The sequence below is a fragment of the Kogia breviceps genome, chromosome 9 (genome assembly GCF_026419965.1).
Source record: "Kogia breviceps isolate mKogBre1 chromosome 9, mKogBre1 haplotype 1, whole genome shotgun sequence".
In the NCBI taxonomy this organism is placed as follows: domain Eukaryota; kingdom Metazoa; phylum Chordata; class Mammalia; order Artiodactyla; family Physeteridae; genus Kogia; species Kogia breviceps.
The window spans coordinates 17,804,937-17,821,127 of NC_081318.1; the positions used below are offsets into that span (position 1 = coordinate 17,804,937).

The 16,191-nt window shown below is 36.7% G+C and overlaps 1 protein-coding gene and 1 pseudogene across 10 annotated transcripts in view; both read left to right on the forward strand.

The window, feature by feature from the left end:
• Nucleotides 1–16,191, forward strand: part of CNOT4 (CCR4-NOT transcription complex subunit 4) — a 144,757-nt gene that overhangs the window by 89,557 nt on the left and 39,009 nt on the right. The window lies entirely within an intron of this gene.
• LOC136794805 (signal transducer and activator of transcription 2 pseudogene) lies at nucleotides 3,854–9,118 on the forward strand (annotated as a pseudogene).

Consider the following 16,191-nt stretch of genomic DNA (forward strand, 5'->3'; position numbering starts at 1 on the left):
ATTAGTGTAATCAGATACCTTACCTTCATGTCTGTCAATCTTCTCTTTTCATTCTACATCTTTTTCAGGCAGGATCCTTCTTGACAGTGTCTGTCATTTGTGCAGAATTGTTGTACTATATAGGAAATGTTGAGTCACAATTTTGGGGTTTGAGTATTTGCTGCCTGCTGCTCCCTGGTAATACTGCAGATGAGCCTCTTGATGCTTCCCCTTTGCATTGATTTGCAGACTACCCTGAGCCCTGGGAACACTCTCCTTGATAAAAAGGAAATTAAGAGATGTGGGTTATTTAAAAGGCTCTTGTCACCTAATTGGGGTTTCCCTCCCGATGTAATGAGGGGGAAAACACTGTAAAAGGGACAGTGGACGTTATCTGAAGCATTTTTTGTTGGGGATAGAAGTATTCATGGTTGTCTAGTCTCAGGAATCACCAAAGTCTTATGTCCCCTGAGTGAGGAGGATATCCCATATTTCAGATCTTATTCATCTTGGAGACAACTTATTTTTGCATAGACCTATATTGTGTTGATGTTTAAACAAATTTATAATTTTATGTATTGAGTCTTATTCTGATATGATGATCTTCACATCTTGGATTGTATTTGGTTATGGCCTGTGAGAAAATGGTATGATTAATAAAACAATAATTTGGGGGTTATACTTTATTCTGAATGTACCTTAAGTTTGATGTGTCAGGATCTTTTTTTTTTTAATTTGTTAAGTCTGACTTTTGTAAAGTGAATTCATTTAAAGTAAATAGCTGTAATTAATTTAAATAGGTCGATTTTCTTTTTAAAAAAATTTATTCCAAAGTTAAATTCGTTTAAGTGATGTTTTAAATGTCTGGTTATTACATAGTCCCATCGTGGTCCCATGTTTATTTAGCACTAAAACAATGTAAGGGCCATTTTTAAACATAGCTAATAATAACTGCATGGATTGTTATCAGAGTCAGTTTCTTCAAAACTTATTCTTGTATTTAAATTCTTGAAGTCCTTGTTAAGTTTATTCACTTTGATAGTAAAGATTATTTATAAAGGCAATTCAAATTTAAATACTTCCTGTTTATTTGCACACACATATGTACATGTGTATATAGATATATGAGGCCATAGAGCAAAACATAAAATTACTATATAATAAACTATGTGAAATTTGTTTTATCAAAGCTAAGAATAAAAGCTAAGTTTAAAATCTTTTTGGGTTGATAAGTTTTGACCCTTTCCACTGATCTTTTTGTCCCCACCCCATATGTTTATTTTATTATGAACCTATGCTATTATTTACCTCATTGGTTGCTAACTCTGTAGTGCATTATATAAGAATGAAGTTATTGTAGTAAAAATTTATTTCACATGCTTTTAAATACACATCTTTATTCTCATTAAAAGTGTTGTCATTCTAATTAAAGTCATATTCTGGGTTTATAGCCCCTAGAGAATTCAGAGCAGAAATGTAAAATTTAGATTATCTCTTTGCTACATTTGTTATTCCCTGAATATAAAAGTAATGTTTCTATGGAAGGAAATCTGAAAAATATACAAAAGCATAAAGAAGAAAGTAAAAATTGTATGTGATCTCAATACTCAGACATTTTCACTGAAAATGATTTGATGTGTCTTCCTTGCAGTGTATATTTCCTTGTAGTCTTTTTCCTTCCTGTGAATGTATATATACACAAAATACATTGATTTGTTACATTTTAAAACTTAATACCCATTATTATGAATATTTTCCCATGTTATGAAAGCAATTTTTATGACTGTGTAGTATTCCATTATATGTGAGTATTTAAAATTTATTAAACCAATCTCCTGCTGATGTATATTATCTTACTTCCATTTTGGTGCTATTGTTTATAATACTGTGATGAACATTTTTTCATGTAAGCATTTTGGTTATAGTTTTAATGCTCTTAGAACCGCTGAGTCAATGATTGTGAGTACCTGTTTCCTTGAATTGAGTATTTTTTTCTGCACATTTACCAATTTGATAAAAAATCTCATTTTGATTTATAGTTGATTAACATAGTGAACTTATGCATTGTGAATTCATATCTCTTTGCCATGTTTTGTTGGTATTTAAGTGTTTTCTGTGCAGTATATAGACTGGCTTCCCCCATTAGTTGACCAAGTCTGTTTGTTTCAAAATACTTGAGTTTATAGATCAATTTTGGGAGAATTTATATTCTACAGTATAACATTGAATCCTCTCAACCATTAGTGTGGTATATCTCTCTATTTAAGTCTCTTGTGTCTCTCAGGAAAGATTTTTTTTGGTCTTTTCCCTGCATTTTAAAATCGGATCTCCCACCATCATCTCTTCCTATTTGAGAATCCCTAGGCTAAAAATTAAAGAACAGTGTTAGAAAGTGGTGCTAGCAGGCATCCTGTTGCATTACTTTTATAGAGATATCTCCAGTGTTTTATTCACTCTTAAATATGATTTTAACCATTTATTTGAGATAAATTTTTAATCACAATGCGAAAATACCTTGCTATTTTTAATTTATTGAGCTTTTCTCTTTAGATTGGAAGTAAAAATTGGAATTTACCAAATGTCTTTTTAGCATTTTAACAGTAGTTAGCTTTCTTTAAATTATTTTTTTGTGTGATCCGTTATTAATAGATTTACTAATATTTTATTGACTTTGCCTTCATATAAAGTGTAGTCAGAGCACATTTGTAACTTTCAGTAACAGGAGAGGAGTGTCATAGCAGCCACAAGTTGTAGAGGAAAAAAAGAAGAAAAACGGGGATTTAAAACAGTATGCCCATTTGATAACTTTGCCCAAAACCAGTGCAACTGAACCTCAGCTGGGACCAGAATAAATTTTGACATAGTTACCTTTGCTTTTCATAAGTACATGATATAGGAAGGGTTTTTTGGGGAGGGAGAAGGGTTGTTTTTTGTTTGTTTAATGCAAGTTCCCCAAATTTATTAAGGACAGTTAATGGCCCAGGTTACAGAGAGTTGTGGGTTTGTTGTTTTGTGGGGTTTTTTGGCAGCTCCTATAGCTTGTTTTCTTTCCATGCCAACCCTTGTAAGAGACTAAGTTTGACTCTCAGTATTACTGAAAGTCTGCTTTGGTCTTCATTTCTGCATTGCCACCATACAAGGTACAGTGGTAGGGATGAATTTGTAGATAAGTTTTCCTCTTCCCACAGGGAAGACCTGCCAAATTAGAATGACAAGCAGTACAACTCTTTCTGTGGTCCTACCCTACAGAGGACATTTTTCTTATTCAAGATAAATTGAGAATTAGACTTTCCAGGGACACAAAGAAAAAGAATGGTTCCTTTTCCTCTTTTCTTGGCATTCCTGTGTAGTGAGTAGCAGTTTTAGAAGAATTGCAAGAAAGCAAAACTTGGAACTTTATACATTGACATTAAACTTAAAATGTACTTTTTTCATTTGTAATTAATCCAGAGTACAAATATTAAAAGTATCATAGCTACTAATCGTCACTGAACCCTGACATGGTCTCCTGATACACATTAATGTTAGTAAGTGAAATTTTCTATAATATGCCTTATTCCTATCTCACTTAAATGAATAATAAATTAGAGGGTGTGTGTCATTTGTTCTTCACACACACATATCCCCATTATTATGAGTTTGAGAGTGTATCAGTCAGATTATTGACTGTAGATATGCTGTTTTTCTATATTAGTAAGTTACTTTGAAATGATGAATACAAATGTAAAGAATGGGGAGTAAGGGAGCCATGCAGTAGTGATGCTTATGGACTGGATATTTTGTTATTAAGTTTGGGGCTTTGAGATACCTTTATTTACATTGAGGCACTATTTGTGCACCAACTGAAGACTGAGACAGGAGTAGTAGTAGCTAGATGGCTGCTATATTCCCAGGACGGTGCATAGGCCTACCTACAAGTATTTGGGGGACAGATTATGGGGTGTGCAGATCACTCAAGGTAAGTGGTTCTGACTTGATGTTGTGGCTCAAAGAAGCCACCGTTAAAGGAATCGAGACGTTCAGCTTTAGATTTAGGTAGAAAGAGGGTTGAACAGAAATTTGGTGTCTTCTTGTTCACTTAATCTCCTCAGTAGTCCTGTGTGGTAGACATCATTGGTATTTTACTACTGGCAAGAATACTAAGTCTCAGAGTTTAGATAATTTACCAGTATCCTACACAAATAAGTGATAGACCAGATTCTGACCTAAAGTCTCTGTCACTTTTAAGCCAAGCTCATTCTCCCACTCTGCCATTTCTTAGTCTAGAATAGGTGAAACTTAAGACTCTAATATGAATTAAAAACTCTGACATGAATCAAACTAAATAAATTAAATGAAACTATGCCATAACTGTATGTAGTTTGACCTTAAAGATCTCTGGTACTTAAGGCTTAAATATAGTGGATGTACTATAAATTCCAAGGAAGGTTAAGCAAAACCTTCCCTAAACCACAGATTGGTGGCAGTAGAGGATAAGCTAAAGAAAAGGTGAAAGGAAAATTTCTAAAGAAATTTGTCAGTTTTTATCACATTGAAGGAAAATGTACATCTTTAAAAAATATATACAGCTATATTTTTATTGAAAGTCAAATATGAGCTCTGATAGACGGAAGCCATAGCCATAGTGCCTTATTTATTGAGCAGAATGGGGGTAGTCACTGCGTGAATCCTGTTCTTCTGTCCTAACATCATTTGGTAAATCCCTGAGATTTAGAAAGGATATGGTCCAGAGACTTGTACAAAATAGTCTCAGTAGAACGTGTTAAATCACACATAGGCTTCTGAGTATCTGTGAACTCTGAAATTTTATGTAAAATCTGTGTGTGTGTAAATTTTTCTGGAGGAGGAGCAGTATAAAGCAGTAATTCCCAAAATATGGCCAAGTGCCATGAAAGGTAGCCTACGTTTTTTTTTGTAAAATGGATCCCCAGAAAGGCATTCCCATTTTTGAAATAGGCAAATGATTTGCAGTTTCCTACTTTTATTTTTGTATAAAACTAAGGGCTGCTTACTAGTAAATTAAGTAGATAGTAAAGTTTGCTAAAATTGGATATTTACATTAAAATTCGTGAGTTATGAGATTTTTTTGAACTTATTTCTCAGTCTTTCCTTATTTTTCTTAAATTTTATTCCCATGATGTGTTTGGATATATAAAGTTACTGCACATGTACACATACATACTTGGAAAACTAGTAAGTCATCTCTGGTATCTTGCTCCACCTAAGTAGTATATTTTCAAAAAGGATAGAGAGCTACTGGTATTTTTTCCAGAGGGTGGGTGTAATAAGTGAGGGGAAGGGAGGGGAAGGGTTATGTTGGGAGGGATGGGAGGAAAGGGTTAGAGATAGAGTTTTTGGTGCCCTTATTTCTTAGAATAGAAGAAAAGGCACATCAAATGAGCAATTGTGTGTTTAAATTCAACTTAGTATCTTTTTAAGATCAAACTTTATTACTGAAATACAAAATTATAATGAACAGATGGAGATTTTGCTGTTGTTTTTGAAAGGTTGCCACAGTCTTATGATATGTTTAGGATGGTGGATGTCCATCTTTCAGATTTAATATTAAGGATAATTAATTTTTTATGCTTACTAGTAATCAGAACATTTATTTTCATTCATATTTGCTATGTCCTGGAGTTATGAGAAAATTCCAATTAGAATCATATTTGCCAACTACAGTTAGTCTAGGTTTACTGAGGCATTTTTTTCTTGCCATGTTAATTGTGTCATGTTACTTAAGATGTGGCCATATTTTACTAGCAAAGTGATATTTTCAATGTTAATGTATATTTGAAGCCCCTGTATCAAAATAAATTCTATAAAAGCAAGCTTCCTGTCTATAACTTAAATTCGTCCTTTGCAGAAGCAAATGTTTATCTCAGTTATTTAAGACTCTGGTGAGCATGAAAAATTAAAATGAATTATTCTCAATAAATATGGGAATATTTAGGAGCGGTGTGAATATGTACTTGGGTATATAGTAACATGACAGAAATTTGGAAATGTCCATTATATTGACATCTGGCTTAAATTTTACTTTATATTCAAAATGCAACAAAAATTAGTACAACCATGACTACTATTTTTATCTTGTGAATGTGAGAAACAAGGGAACTAGACTTCCTCAGTATTTTTCCTATCCCACTACCAGTTCTTAAAAATGATTTTTTCTTTGATTCTTCTACTATGTTTACTTACTATGTTTACTTACTCTTCTACTATGTCTACTTGTTTTATGTTGCAAATTTTAGAAAGCAGCCAAGAGACTATAGTTAGGAATTTGGTGCTGTCGCCACCAAGGAAATAAAAGGAAATCAAACTCAAAACTGCCCAAAGGGCCAGTTAGAAGGTAGCAGAGTTGGCTGAGCATCTGAAGATCCAAACAGAGGCACAGCTGTGTCACACTACCTGCTTCAGATAGTTGTGAATTTTGGTTTCTTTATCTGTGAAACAGAGTATTTAAATTTGATATTAATGATTCCTTCTGGCTCTAAAGTCTAATAACTTCAGAGACTTTGAGGAGACTTGATGCCTTTTCACTGTTTTCCTTTTGCACTGGTGCAGTGATCATCAGACACCAGGTATCTCAATTTGGACTAACTGAATCAGAATCTCCAAGGACAGAATCTAGATATATATATACTCTATACTTTCAATAGATAAATATAAATATTTATATTTTGAAAAGCTCCATAGCACCAGATTCCAACTGTTGGGTTAATTGGAAAATATTTAATCCTGAGAAATCTGTAATTTCACCATAGGTTTCAGAACTGTTTAGGACTAGAACTTAAAAAAGATTTTTAATGAGACTGTATGAAAACACGTTTACAAATTTTTATCTGCAGGGATTTATACACCCAGCATTACCTTCTGGAAATAATATCTTGATTGTGTTATGAACCCTAACTACCTATTAGAATTTCTCAATCCCACTTGAAGCCAGTGCTTTTCAGTCAACTGTGTGGTTCAGGTGTCTCAGTTTCTCTTTCCCTTTGTATTATTACTGGACATCGATGATTCCAAGGCTAACATGCTGTTCTTCCACTTCTTAAACCAACTGAACTATGAGTGTGGATGCATCCAGGACCTTGTGTGTTTGTTACTACAGCACAACTTGCAAAAATTCTGTTGGGACATTCTGGCCTTTCCTCAGGGCCATACCTAATTGGCTGAGACAATCTTTGATCTCTTTAATTCTGATCCAGGCTCAGAGGGCTCATTCGGAGCAAGGAGAGGCAGACCTTGAAGCACCTGTGGAAAGCCAGCAGCATGAGATTGAATCCTGGACCCTAGAATTAAGGGCTATGATGGATAAGCTGGTAAAATCCATCAGCCAACTGAAAGAACAGCAGGATGTCTTCTGCTTCCGATGTAAGACCCAGACCCCAGTGAGAATACCCTCTTTGGGCGCCCGTCAGACCAGACAGCAGAAGCTTTTGCAAGAAATTCTCCGTGAACGAGACTAAAGGAGAAAGGAGGTGCTGGATGCCTCTAAAGCACTGCTAGGCCAATTAATCACCCTAATTAATGGAAGGTCCAGCAGCAAAACACCTGCATTGGAGCTCCCCTGGACGATGGGTTGGATCAGCTGGAGAAGTGTTCACAGCTAGAGGAAAGTTGTTGTTTCACCTGAATCAGCTGCTGAAGGAACTCAGTTGCCTGGTTAGCTATCAGGATGACCTTCTGACTAAAGGGGTGGACCTGTGGAAGGTCCCATACACAGAGTTGCTTTTAGATCTGTTCCTAGCCTTTGTGGTAGAAACCCAGCCCTATGTTTCCTAAACTCCCCATTGACCCCTCATCCTCAAGACGGGGAGGAAGTTCACTGTCCAGACAAGACTGCTGATGAGATTCCAGGAAGACAGTGGGTCACTGACTGCAAAAGTCTCCACTGACTATAAGCTTCATCAATTACAGTCATCCCTCAGTATTCACGGGGATCAGTCCCTTAGGATAACAAAATCCTCGGGTGCTCAAGTCCCTTATATAAAATGGTGTATTATTTGCACATAACCTACACACATCCTCCTGTGTACTTTAAATCATCTCTGGATTACTTATGATACCTAATACAATGTATATGCTAAGTAAATAGTTGCTGGCACAAGAGAAATTCAAGTTTGCTTTTTGGAACATTCTGAAATGTTTTCTCCTCTGAATATTCTTGAATCTGAGGATGTGGAACCCATGGATGTTGAGGGCCAACTGTACAAAGTTTCCAGAAGTTCAACATTCTGACTTCAAACCAGAAAACTTTGTTCCGCAAGAAGGAGCAGAGTCAGGCTTTAATTTGGGACTCTGGCTGCCTGACTGGTGGAGCCGTGTTCAGGTGGTTCTGGAAAGGGCAAGAATAGGGGACTGCTGGGTGCAACAGGAACCACACATTTATCAGCTTCATGGTCGGATACACCTACCAGGATCTGAAGCAGGAGCTGAAGACAGATACCCTCTGTATGGTGATTATTTCTAACATGAACCTACTCTTGATTGCCTGGTCCTTGGTTCTCTGGTTCCGTCTGGTCAGCTCACATCGCTAGAATCGGCAGTTCTTTTCCAACACCGCCAGGAATGCTAGCTGCTGAAGACCATCTCTGGTACCTTTCTCTTGCACTTAAGTGAATCATTGGGAGGGGGTATTACCTGTTCTTGGTTGAACGCTGATGAAGTGCAGCCCTGCACCAGGAGGTACTGCGGTCATTCGTGCTAACTGAAGTCGTCCACCACTACCAAACTCTTACTGAGGCGGACTTACCCAAGAACCTGCTGTACTTCCTCTACCCCTGAAGCCCCAGGGTTGAGGCTTTTGGGTGCTACTACCAGGAGAGAGTTAATCTTCAGGAACAGAGGAAATAACCTGAAACATAGGCTCATTGTGGTCTCTAACAGACAAGTGGATGAGCTAGAACAACCACTAGAGCCAGAACTTGAGTCATTAGAGCTGGAGCCCACACTGGCACAGGGGGCCAGAGCTAAGTCTGGAGTTAGAGCCACTGCTTGAGCAGGGCTGGATCTGGGACCAGCACTGGAGCCCACACTAGGCATGGTATCACAAAGAGTGCCAGAACCAAACCCAGGACCAGTACTAAAGCTGGAGCCTGTTCTAGAGCCATTCCCAGGGAACCCCAGGAAATAGGTCTTTATCTTCATTAGTAAATGTGATATTTAGTAAAGTTTGCTTTCCTTTCTTAACCATCTTGTCATGATAATGGGTGGATGGATGTTGAATGTAAAACAACAAATTTGTTAGTATGACAGAGCTTAATGAAGAAGGAATTTGGACACCTGATGCCAGGAGAGTTATGAGAACTCTGACCTGTTAGTGGTAGCTTTGAGATATGTGTTTTCTGTTCAGCCATCAGAGTGCAAGAAGTTCACATTTATTGCAATTAGACTTCAAAAATACACTTTTTCTTTCTTTTGGGTTTATACATGCATTTGCAGGGAGTCCCCCATCTTTATTTGCCATTTTTGCACTTATAGTTGCACTTACTATGGCAAGTTTAATTTTAATTGACCTTTTACCTAAAAAACAAAACTTCCTAGTTATATCCTTATTCCTAAAGCTCTCATTTATTATTCCTTGAATTTGTTAATTATTCTTAAAATAAATTGAAGAATATACTAAAACTGAATGGAACTTAAGCTTACTAATACCTTGCCCTGATCCTGATTTTTCAGCAGCTGTCTTTGGATTGATGACAGTGATCTAGAAATTTTGATCTAGAGATCTTTGATAAAACCTTCCCAGGTAAATCGTTAAGTGATAATGAATCACTGCTTATGAAACTGCAGTTGGCATGGTGGAAAAGATGATATAAGTTATCCTAATTCGTTGTAATCCAGAAACAGTCTCAAGATTTAATTCTGAATGTCATAATATTTTCATATATTGCCCTTGACATTAGCAAGATTGACCTTATCTATATTGAAAATTATTATTTAATGCTTTTTAATGGTGGACTGAGGAGGTGAACCAAGATCAAGACACTGAAGTTCTTCCTATGTAATAGCTTGATTTCATCCTTCTGTTTCCATGACGACTCCTTCCTCTCAACTTGAAGCCTGTATTCCCTTATTATAAGAATAGTGCAAATTTGGGGAAGGTGGCAGAGTAGATAGCACCAGGAATCAGTCTCTCCACCTGGACAACAGTTGCACTTGCATAATCTGTCTGATGTAACTGTTTTGGAACTCTGAGGTCTTTTGAAGGCTTGCGACTTCCAGGGAAAGACGTGGCAGTTAACTTCGGTCAATTTCAGCTCTTAGCACAGTAACAGCTACCCCTCCCCCACTCCCAGCCACACGGCAGGCGCTATGTACATGTTCCTGGAGCAGCTTGCATATAACTTGGGGGAGACAGGGTGGAGAAAGAGGACCGTGTTCTCAAATATTGAGGATCTCTGTTCTGAATGCTGATTATTGCTTCCGATCACAGGTGCAGACAAAGAGCCAGGCAGTCATTGTTGCACCTTCCCCAAGTTGCAAGTCCCTTCCTCTCTGAAGTGATTTCAGGGGATTTAAAGGACTGACACCCTCCTGCCATACTCCTTTAATTTTTGCTTTTTCCTCTTTTGGGAGCCAGACACTAAGACCTAGGACATTCAAAAACAACCACATATAATGGGGAAAATTAGAAAGTGACTGCATGTCCAGGGAAGGCTCAGAATAGACCTGAGAAGACCTTAAGTTTACACCTAAGACCGATTCTCAGCACAGAGACAGCCTACAACAATCAAAAAACAAACAAAATAACAACCAGTAACAAAAAGAGCAAACACTGGTGAGGGGGAAGAATCTGATTTCCAGAGGTACGACCGTTACTAGATAGATTTCAAATGGCCAGTGTTAAACCAAAAATCAGATGGCATACAAAGAAACAGAAAAGAATGGTCCATTCAAAAGAAAATAAAGCAACAGAAACCATCCTTGGAAAAGACCTAATGGCAGATATACTGGACAGAGTCTTTAAAGCAACTCTCTTAAAGATTCTTAAAGAATTAAAGGAAAATGTGGAGAAAGTCAAGAAGGTGATGTGTGAACAAAAAAGGAAACATCAATAAAAGGTAGAGGGACTTCCCAGGTGGTCCAGTGGTTAAGAATCCCCCTTCCAGTGCAGGGAACATGGGTTTGATCCCTGGTCGGGGAGCTAAGATCCCACATGCCACGGGGCAACTAAGCCCATGTGCTCTAGAGCCTGCATGCCACAACTAGAAAGCCCGTGTGCCACAACTAAAACCCGGTGCAGTCAAATAAATAAATATTTTTAAAAATAAAAGGTAGAAATTTTTAAAAGAAACTAAAAAATTCTGGAGCTGAAAAGTATAATAATTGAAATGAAAAATATTCTAGAGGAGTCAAATGCAGATTTGAGCAGGCAGGTGATGGAAATTATCTAGTCTGAGGAACACACACACACACAAAGATTGAGGAAAGGTCAACAGAGCCTAAGGGACCTGTAGGACTCCCAAGTGGACCAGCAGATGCATTACTGGAGTTCCAGGGAGACAAGAGAGAGAGAAAGATGCAGAGAGAATATTTGAAGAGATAATGACTGAAAACCTCCCCGATTTGCTAAATATAAACATCCAAGAAGCTTAACAAATTCTAATGTAAATTCAGAGATCCACAGTGAGACACTGAGACATGATAATCAGGACAAAGGAGAGAATCTTGCAAGCAGCAGAAGAAAATCATCACATAGAAGGGGATCTTCAGTAAGATTATCAGCAGATTTCTCATTAGAAATTTTGGAGGCCAGAAGGCAGTGGGCTGATATATTCAGAGTGCTAAAAGGAAAAAAATACACATATACACCAGCCAAGAATCTTCTGTCCAGCAAAACTGTCCTCAAAGAGTGAGGGAAAAATTAAGATATTCCCAAATAAACAAAAGCTGAGGGAGCTCAGGACCTCTAGATCTGCCCTGCAAGAAATGCTCAAGTAGTCTTGCAAGATGAAATGAAAGGACACTGGATGGTAACCCAAAGCTGTATGGAGAAATAAAGATCTCAATAAAAGTAAATAAGTGAGCTATTATGAAAACTAGTGTTATTATAACAATGGTTTGTCACTATACTTTTTTCTTCCTGTATGACTTGAGGTTAGTACATTTTTTTTTTTTTTTTTTTTTTTTTTTTTTTTTCGTTATGCGGGCCTCTCACTGTTGTGGCCTCTCCCGTTGCGGAGCACAGGCTCCGGACGCGCAGGCTCAGCGGCCATGGCTCACGGGCTTAGTTGCTCCGCGGCATGTGGGATCTTCCCGGACCAGGGCACGAACCCGTGTCTCCTGCATCGGCAGGCGGATTCTCAACCACTGCGCCACCAGGGAAGCCCGGGGTTAGTACATTTAAGGTCCAGTACTTTAGTGTAAAAGCTAGTATTACTGTAACTTTGGTTTGTGACTTCAAATCTTGTTTTCTACATCATTTAAGAAACTGCATTTAAAAGAATTATTGGGGGCACACCATGTATGAAGGTGTAATTTTGTGACATCAGTAACCAAAAGAGATAGGGATAAAGCTGTGAAAGAGCAGAGATTTTGTATATTATGAAAGTTAAGTTAGTATAAATTTAAGGTAGACTGATGTGACTTTAGGATAGTAAATGTATTTCCCATGATAACAACAAAGAAAGGAGCTCTAGAATATACACAAAAGGAAATGAGAAAGGAATTTAAACACTTCACTACAGAAAAATCAAACATAAAAGAAATGGGGAGTGTGGAGCAAGCTATAAGGCATATAGAAAACAAGTAGCACGATGACATAATAACTCCGTATCACTAGTTACGTTAAATGTAAATGGGTTCAGTTCTCCAATCAAAAGACAGAGATTGGCAGAATGGATAAAAATACACTATCCAACTATATGCTGTCTACAAGAGACTCACATTAGACCCCAAAACACAAACAGGTTGAAAGTGAAAGGATGGGAAAAGATATTCCATGCAAATAGGAACCAAAAAAGATCAGGGATGTCTATACTAATATCAGACGTAATAGACTTTAAATAAAACAGGATTATATGAGACAAAGAAGGACATTATACATTAATAAAAGTTTCATTACAGCAAGAAGATAGGACAGTGATAAACATTTACACACCCAATGACCATCAAAATATATGAAGCAAAAACTGACAGAATTGAAGTGAGAAATAGTTCTGCAGTCATAGCTGGAGACTTCAGTATCCCACTCACAGTAATGGATAGAACAACCAGACAAAGCATAAGGAGAGGATTTAAACAACACAAACTGACTAGATCTAACAGACATGTACAGAACACTGTACCCAACAACAGAATACACATTCTTCTCAAGTGCACGTGGGACATTTTCCAGGATAGACCATATGTTAAGCCACAAATTAAGATTCAATAGATTTAAAAAGATAAACATACCAAGTATCTTTTCTGACCACAATAGGATGAAATTAGAAATCATTAACAAAAGGAAATCTAGAAAATTGTGGAAATTAAACAACACTTTTAAACAACTAATGGGTCAAAGAAGAAATGACAAGGAAATTAGAAAATACCTAAATGAATGAAAATGAAAGCACAACATACCAAAACTTCTGGGAAGCAGCAAAAGTGGTGCTAAGGGGGAAATTTATAGCTATAAGTGCTATTATTACCTTAAAAAAAATAAGAAAGATCCCAAGTCAACAACCTAACCTCACAGTTTAAGGAACTAGAAAAAGAACACATAAGCCCAAAGCAAGCAGAAGGAAGGAAATAATAAAGATTCGAGCAGAGATAAATGAAATAGAGAATAGAAAAACAGTAGAGAAAATCAATGAAACCAAAAGTTTGTTCTTCAAAAATATCAACAAAACTGACAAACCTTTAGCTAGGTGAACTAAGAAAAAAAAAAGAGACAACTCAAACTACTAATACAAGAAATTAAAGTGGGAACATTACTACAGATTCTACAAAAAATAATAAGGATTATAAGAGAGTACTGTGAACAGTTGTACGCCAACAAATTGGATCACCTAGATGAAAGAGACAGATTCCCAGAAACATAAAACCTACCAAGACTGTGTTACAAAGAAATAAAAAACATGAATAAATGTATAACCAGTTAAGAGATTGAATTAGTAATCAAATATCTCCCAACAAAGAAAGGTCCTGAACCTAATGGCTCCACTGGTGAATTCTACCAAATATTTAAAGGAGAACTAATACCAATCCTTCTCAAGTTTTTCCCAAAAATTGAAGAGAAGGGAACAATTCCTAACTCATTCTTTGAGGCCAACATTCCCTGATAACCGAAGCCAGACAAAGACACTGTAAGAAAAGCAAACTTTAAACCCCTAATGAACATTGATGCATATATCTTTAACAGAACGCGAGCGTACAGAATTCAGCACATTAAAAGGATTATGCACCAAGACCAAGTGTGGTTTATTCCTAGAACGCAAGGATGGTCTAACGTGTGGAACTTGAGCAGTGCAATATGCCACATCAACAGAATGTAGGATAAAAACCACAGGATCCTCTCAATAGATGCAGAAAAAACATTTGACAAAATTAAACACTCTTTCATGACAAAAACAATTAACCTAAGAACAGAAGGAAGCTACTTCAGCATAGTAAGAGCCATATATGAAAAACCGCAAGTGGTTTTTCAATGGTGGAAGGACTGAAAGCTTTTCCTCTGAGGTGAGGAACAAGGCAGGGATGCCTGCTTTCACTACTTCTGTTCAACTCAGTATAGTATTTTCTGGCCATAGCAATTAGCCAAGAAAAAGAAGAGGCATTTAAATTGGAAAAGAATAAGTAAAATTATCTCTTTTTAAAGATGGTATGGTTTTATATGTAGAAAATCCTAAAGATCATACACACACACACATCTGTTAGAACTAAAAAGTGAATTCAACAGTGTAGCAAGCTATAGAGTCAAAACGCAAAAATCATTTGCATTTCTAAACATGAACAGTGGACAATCTGAAAAGAAATTACAAAAGCAATTTCATTCACAGTAGGATCAAAAGAATAAAATACTTAGGAATTAACCAAGGAAGTGAAAGACTTGTACAAGAAAACTATGAAATATTGCTGAAAGAAATTTAAAAAGCCACATAAATAAATGAAAACAGCATCTCATGTTCATGGATTGGAATACTTAATATTAAAAAGTCAATTCTACCCAAAGCAATATACAGGTTCAATCCCAATCCTGTCAAAAATCCCAGTGACATTTTTTGCAGGTAAAAAATCCATCCTAAAATTCATATAGAATCTCAAAGGGCTCCAAATAGCCAATATAATCTTGAACAAGAAGAATAAAACTGGAGGAACCACACTCCCTGATTTCAAAACTTATACAAAGCTTCAGTAATCAGAATAATGTGGGATCAACATAAAGATAGACGTATAGACCAGTGAAATAGACACCCCATAAATATTAACTCACAAATATGGCCAAATGACTTTTGACAAGGGTACCAAGGCCAGACTACTGGGGAAAGGACAATCTTTTCAATAGATGGTGCTGGGAAAACTGATTATCTACATGCAGAAGAATGAAGTGGATTCTTACCTAACACCGTATTCAAAAATTAATTCAAAATGGATCAAACACCTAAATTTAAGACCTAAAACATGCCCCCCCCCAAAAAAAAACCTTAAGAGAAAGCATAGGACAAAAGCTTCATAACATTGAATTTGGCAGTGATTTCTTGGATATGACACCAAAGGCACAGGTAACAAAAGAGAAAATAGACAAATTGGACTTCATGAAAACTTTAAAATATTTGTAAGTCGAAAGACACTATCCACAAGCTACAGAATGGGAAAAAATATTTGCAAATTATATATCTGATAAGGATTATTAACCAGAATATGTAGAGAGCTCCTAAAACTCAACAACAAAAAAATCAAATAACCCAGTTCAGAAATGGGCAAAGGACTTGAATAGACATTTCTCCAAAGAAGATATGTGAAAGGCCAATAAGCATATGAAAAGATGCACAACATCACTAATCATTAGGGATATGCAGCTCAAAACTACAATGAGACATCTCCTCATACCCCTTCTTCTCACACCCGTTAGCATAGCCACTGTCAAAAAAGCAGAAAACAAGTGCTTGAAAGAATGTGGGGATATTGGAGTCCTTGTGCACTGTTGGTGAGAACGTAAAATGGTACAGCTGTAGTGGAAGATAGTATGGCAGTTCCTCAAAAAATTAAAAGTAAAATTAC